This window comes from Schistocerca americana, chromosome 7 (genome assembly GCF_021461395.2).
Source record: "Schistocerca americana isolate TAMUIC-IGC-003095 chromosome 7, iqSchAmer2.1, whole genome shotgun sequence".
NCBI classification, from domain to species: Eukaryota; Metazoa; Arthropoda; class Insecta; order Orthoptera; family Acrididae; genus Schistocerca; species Schistocerca americana.
Genome location: NC_060125.1, coordinates 463,576,610 through 463,582,621, shown reverse-complemented (window position 1 = coordinate 463,582,621; position 6,012 = coordinate 463,576,610).

Sequence of the window (6,012 nt, the reverse complement as noted above, 5' to 3'; positions counted from 1 at the left end):
CCAGTCGAGCACATATGGCACATCGTCAGACAACTCCAGCGTCATCCACATGCAACGTTAATCGTCCCTTTATTCACCGACCAAGTGCGCCAGACAAGGAACTCGAAGAAACAGACATCTCCCACCTGTAAAACACAATGCACCCATTCGTCATGCTTAGATTCAACATTCTGATGATCACATAAGTTATTAATATACCAAAATTTCGAAATTTTCAATGGGGTATCTATGTTAACGTATTCTCTCGCAATGTTAGTCACTTGAGTATGTTACCAAGATAGATTTATTCGTGAAATATCATTACTCTACATTAATTTAGTTTCTTATGATATTTTCATTTTTTCCGTTACTCTTCTTTTTGTTTTTTTGTTTTTTTTGGTCATCAGTCTACTGACTGGTTTGATGCGGCCCGCCAAGAACTCCTTTCCTGTGCCAACCTCTTCATCTCAGAGCAGCACTTGCGACCTACGTCCTCAATTATTTGCTTGACGTATTCCAATCTCTTTCTTCCTCTACAGTTTTTGCCCTCTACAGCTCCCTCTAGTACCATGGAAGTCATTCCCTCATGTCTTAGCAGATGTCCTATCATCCTGTCCCTTCTCCTTATCAGTGTTTTCCACATATTCCTCTCCTCTCCGATTCTGCGTAGAACCTCCTCTTTCCTTACCTTACCAGTCCACATAATTTTCAACATTCGTCTATAGCACTACATCTCAAATGCTTCGATTCTCTTCTGTTCCCGTTTTCCCACAGTCCATGTTTCACTACCATACAATGCTGCACTCCAGACGTACATCCTCAGAAATTTCTTCCCCAAATTAAAGCCGGTATTTGATATTAGTAGACTTCTCTAGGCCAGAAATGCCTTTTTTGCCACAGCGAGTCTGCTTTTGATGTATTCCTCGCTCCGTCCGTCATTGGTTATTTTACTGCCTAAGTAGCAGAATTCCTTAACTTCATTGACTTCGTTCTTGATCGTCCACTCTTATTATTCGCTCTTGGTTGTTGTACGTATTGTATATGACCCGTCTCTCCCTATAGCTTACCCCTACTTTTTTCAGAATCTCGAACAGCTTGCACCATTTTATACTGTCGAACGCTTTTTCCAGGTAGACAAATCCTATGAAAGTGTCTTGATTTTTCTTTAGCCTTGCTTCCATTATTAGCCGTAGCGTCAGAATTGCCTCTCTCGTCCCTTTACTGTTCCTAATGCCAAACTGATCGTCACCTAGCGCATTCTCAATTTTCTTTTCCATTCTTCTGTATATTGGTCTTGCAAGCAGCTTCGATGCATGAGCTGTTAAGCTGATTGTGCGATTATTCTCGCACTTGTCAGCTCTTGCCGTCTTCGGAATTGTGTGGATGATGCTTTTCCGAAAGTCAGATGGTATATCGCCAGACTCATACATTCTACACACCAACGTGAATAATCGTTTTGTTGCCACATCCCCCAATGATTTTAGAAATTCTGATGGAATGTTATCTATCCCTTATGCCTTATTTGACCGTAAGTTCTCCAAAGCTCTTATAAATTCCGAATCTAATACTGGATCCCCTATCTCTTATAAATCGACTCCTGTTTCTTCTTCTATCACACCAGACAAATCTTCACCCTCATTGAGTCTTTCAATGTATTCTTTCCACCTATCTGCTCTCTCCTCTGCATTTAACAGTGGAATTCCCTTTGCACTCTTAATGTTACCACCGTTGCTTTTAATGTCACCAAAGGTTGTTTTGACTTTCCTGTATGCTGAGTCAGTCCTTCCGACAATCATATCTTTTTCGATGTCTTCACATTTTTCCTTCAGCCATTTCGTCTTAGCTTCCCTGCACTTCCTATTTATTTCATTCCTCAGCGACTTGTATTTCTGTATTCCTGATTTTCCCGAAACATGTTTGTAATTCTTCCTTCCATCAATCAGCTGAACTATTTCTTCTGTTACCCATGGTTTCTTCGCAGCTACCGTCTTTGTACTTATGTTTTCCTTCCTCACTTCTGTGATGGCCCTTTTTAGAGATGTCCATTCCTCTTCAACAGTACTGATTACTGTGCTATTCCTTATTGCTGTGTCTATAGCGTTAGAGAACTTCAAACGTATCTCGTCATTCCTTAGTACTTCCGTATCCCACTTCTTTGCGTATTGATTCTTCCTGGCTAATGTCTTGAACTTCAGCCTACTCTTCATCACTACTATATTGTGATCTGAGTCTATATCTGCTCCTGGATACGCCTTACAATCCAGTATCTGGTTTCGGAATCTCTGTCTGACCATGATGTAATCTAATTGAAATCTTCCCGTATCTCCCGGCCTTTTCCAAGTTTACCTCCTCCTCTTGTGATTCTTGAACAGGGTATTCGCTACTACTAGCTGAAACTTGTCACAGAACTCAATTAGTCTTTCTCCTCTTTCTTTCCTTGTCCCAAGCCCATGTTCTCCTGTAACCTTTTCTTCTACTCCTTTCCCTACAACTGCATTCCAGTCGCCCATGACTATTAGATTTTCGTCCCCCTTTACATACTGCATTACCGTTTCAATATCCTCATACACTTTCTCTAATTGTTCATTTTCAGCTTGCGACGTCGGCATGTATACCTGAACTATCGTTGTCGGTGTTGGTATGCTGTCGATTCTGATTAGAACAACCAGGTCACTGAACTGTTCACAGTAACACACCCTCTGCCCTACCTTCCTATTCATAACCATACCATTTTCTGCTGCTGTTGATATTACCCGATACTCATCTGACCAGAAATCCTTGTCTTCCTTCCACTTCACTTCACTGACCCCTACTATATCTAGATTGAGCCTTTGCATTTCCCTTTTCAGATTTTCTAGTTTCCCTACCACGTTCAAGCTTCTGACATTCCACGCACCGACTCGTAGAACGTTATCCTTTCGTTGATTATTCAATCTTTTTCTCATGGTAACCTCCCCCTTGGCAGTCCCCTCCCAGAGATCCGAATGGGGGACTGTTCCGGAATATTTTGCCAATGGAGAGATCATCAGGACACTTCTTCAAATACAGGCCACATGTCCTGTGGATACACGTTACGTGTGTTTAATGCAGTGGTTTCCATTGCCTTCTGTATCCTCATGTAGCTGATCATTGCTGATTCTTCCGCCTTTAGGGGCAATTTCCCACCCCTAGGACAAGAGAGTGCCCTGAACCTCTATCCGCTCCTCCGGCCTCTTTGACAAGGCCGTTGGCAGAATGAGGCTGACTTCTTATGCCGGAAGTCTTCGGCCGCCAAAGCTGATTATTTATCAAAATTTAGGCAGTGGCGGGGATCGAACCCGGGACCGAATACATTTCGGTTATGAGCCAACGACGCTACCCCTAGACCACGGGCCCACTTTGCTCTATATCAACAAAAAGACAAAATAATATTAACAGCGTGATACTTGAGAACATGTCTCACACGACACCACTGTCGCATAAAACAATATAGGACTTCTTGCCGTGGCAGTTCAGGGTAAAATATTGAGCTTTGGATGATTTCCACCATCGTCTTCCTCAGGAGCAACTGACTCTCGAAACTGATGCAGTGGTGGCCTTATGTAGCAAAAGGACGGCTTCAGATTGGTCGGTAGTTACAGTATTCTGTTGCAGATGGTGTCAACATCTGCGCTGGTGGAGCCACAGCTCCCGCAATGGCTTAAACGTTGCAACGAATATCTATGGCCCTTTTTGACATCGATAGCTCGCTCCCATGTGCCGCTAAGATTATATCCGCTGCTATTTTTGAAGGTTTTCTCTGACATTCATATTTCTACAGCCTCTTTACTCATTGAGTCCCAGAATGCTCCAGCCATACTAGGGACTGTGTCTTTCAATTCTTACAGCGTATTGCTTTTTGTGTAAAATACTTTCTTAATTTTTGTCTCCATTTTTACAGTCACCCCTTTTTGTATACTTCCTTCCATTATGTTCCCCCTTGTTTGTATCTATGTTGCACTATATTTTCTCCTTTTTTTGTTTTAAATGTCCTTCTGTATACTTGAGACTAAACGTTTGTTTCGTCGAGCATTATTATATGCTTTTTTGTATGTCTGTGCTCAAAAACTGTAGTTTCCACAAGTTCTCAGTTTTTAATATGCTGTTGATGTTGTGCACAGCTGTCGGAAACTGTGTGGATCGACTGACCGATGTTATTGCTCGGGCATTCAAATTGAATTTCGTTAATCCCAGGAATCCTGAGGCTCAGACAGCCGTTAACAGGGCCTAGCATATGTTACATATTCTTAGGAGGGTCTATAGTAGATCTGATCTCTCTTCTTCCCGGGACTCTGCCTATTTCACTGGCTGTAGCGCCACTCAACATTTAGAGGAACGTGCATAAAATTCTGTTCCGCTACTCTTCTTCTATCTTCATTATATCGTTATATTTACGACGCACTGTGTAGAAGTTCTTGAGTACCTCCTGAAACATATGAAGATCATACCATCAAACATCCAGTTCACCGTCGAGACAGAGAAACAGGGAAGACTGCTGTTTTTAGATGTTCTGCACAATCAAGATCCGATAGACGTCACGGCCACTCAGGGCATCGCAAGCCGACAAACACTGATTTATGTCTTGGCTTCCAGAGTTTTCAACATCCAGTCCAGAAGGGTGCAGCCTGAAATACAGTGAGACACAGAGCAAACACGATTTCAGACGAAGACCACTTGGATTCCGGAATCAGTCCTCTGAATTAAGTGTTCCGAAAGAACGGCTATGGGTCAAGTGATATCCGACCCGGGAAGGAGACGTGAAAACGTTGAGCATTCACGTCATGATGGTTCAAATGGCTCTGAGCACTATGGGACTCAACATCTTAGGTCATAAGTCCCCTAGAACTTAGAACTACTTAAACCTAACTAACCTAAGGACATCACACACACCCATGCCCGAGGCAGGATTCGAAGCTGCGACCGCAGCAGTCCCGCGGTTCCGGACTGCAGCGCCAGAACCGCTATATCACCGCGGCCGGCTTCACGTCATGAGACACCGATTGCACTCCCTCTCTTCTGCGGCGCTACGTCCAGCATAATAAGCAGAGTCCTGGAAAGACGAGGTATCAGATCTATTTTCCAACCTCCTACGAAGATGAAGCAGATGCTACTCCCTGTTAGAGCAGTCTCGGCCTCCGGTTTCTTAGGAGTTATATTACATGAGATTGTGAAAGCAGTTATATCGGTCAGTCCATCCCCACCGTTTCCTATCGCTGTGCAGAACATAACTTTTCTATCTTTTTTTTTTCTTTATTGTATTTTCAATTCCCCGTCCGGAGTGGACTTGCAGCAGCATAGGCGCTGCTCTTCAGACTAGAGACGTTGCAAGTATACAGAAGGACATTTAAAGAAATAAAAAGGAGAAAACATGGTGCAAAGTAGACACGAGTATAAACAATGGGGAACATATTGGAATAAAGTATACAAAAAGGGGTGACTGTAAAAAAGGAGACAAGAAACAAGAAAATATTTTACACAAATATCAACATGCTGTAAGAATTAGAAGACCCAAGTCCAAGAATGGCTGGAGCATAAAAAGTCGCAAAATGATGAAAACAGACACGGGGTGGGCAGCGTAGCACAGAACCACAGACAACAAAACGATATACAATTCGAGCACACTATTAAAAAGCACTTGACAACACTGTAGCACTATACCAAACACAACACTGACACAGCAAGCATGATGAATAAAAAACTCGGAATATCTGCCAGGGGTGATGAAATGGGGGAGAATGGAAAAGGGGGATGGGAAGGGGTGGTGCTAGAAGGGGGAGAGAAAAGAGGGGATGGAGGATGGGGTGGGGGGTGCGCCAAAGGGGACCAGGGAGGGGAGGATGGGAGAGAGAAACAGCTGAGGAGGGAGTGCCGAGACTCAGGGAGGGGGAAGGAGGAAAAACCACTCAGGTGGAAGTGGGAAAGTAGGGGCCCTAGGGAGAGGGGGGGAAACAAGGCCAGGATACAGTTGGTAAGAATGGAAGACGTCATGGCGAAGTATATCTTCTGGGAACGGGA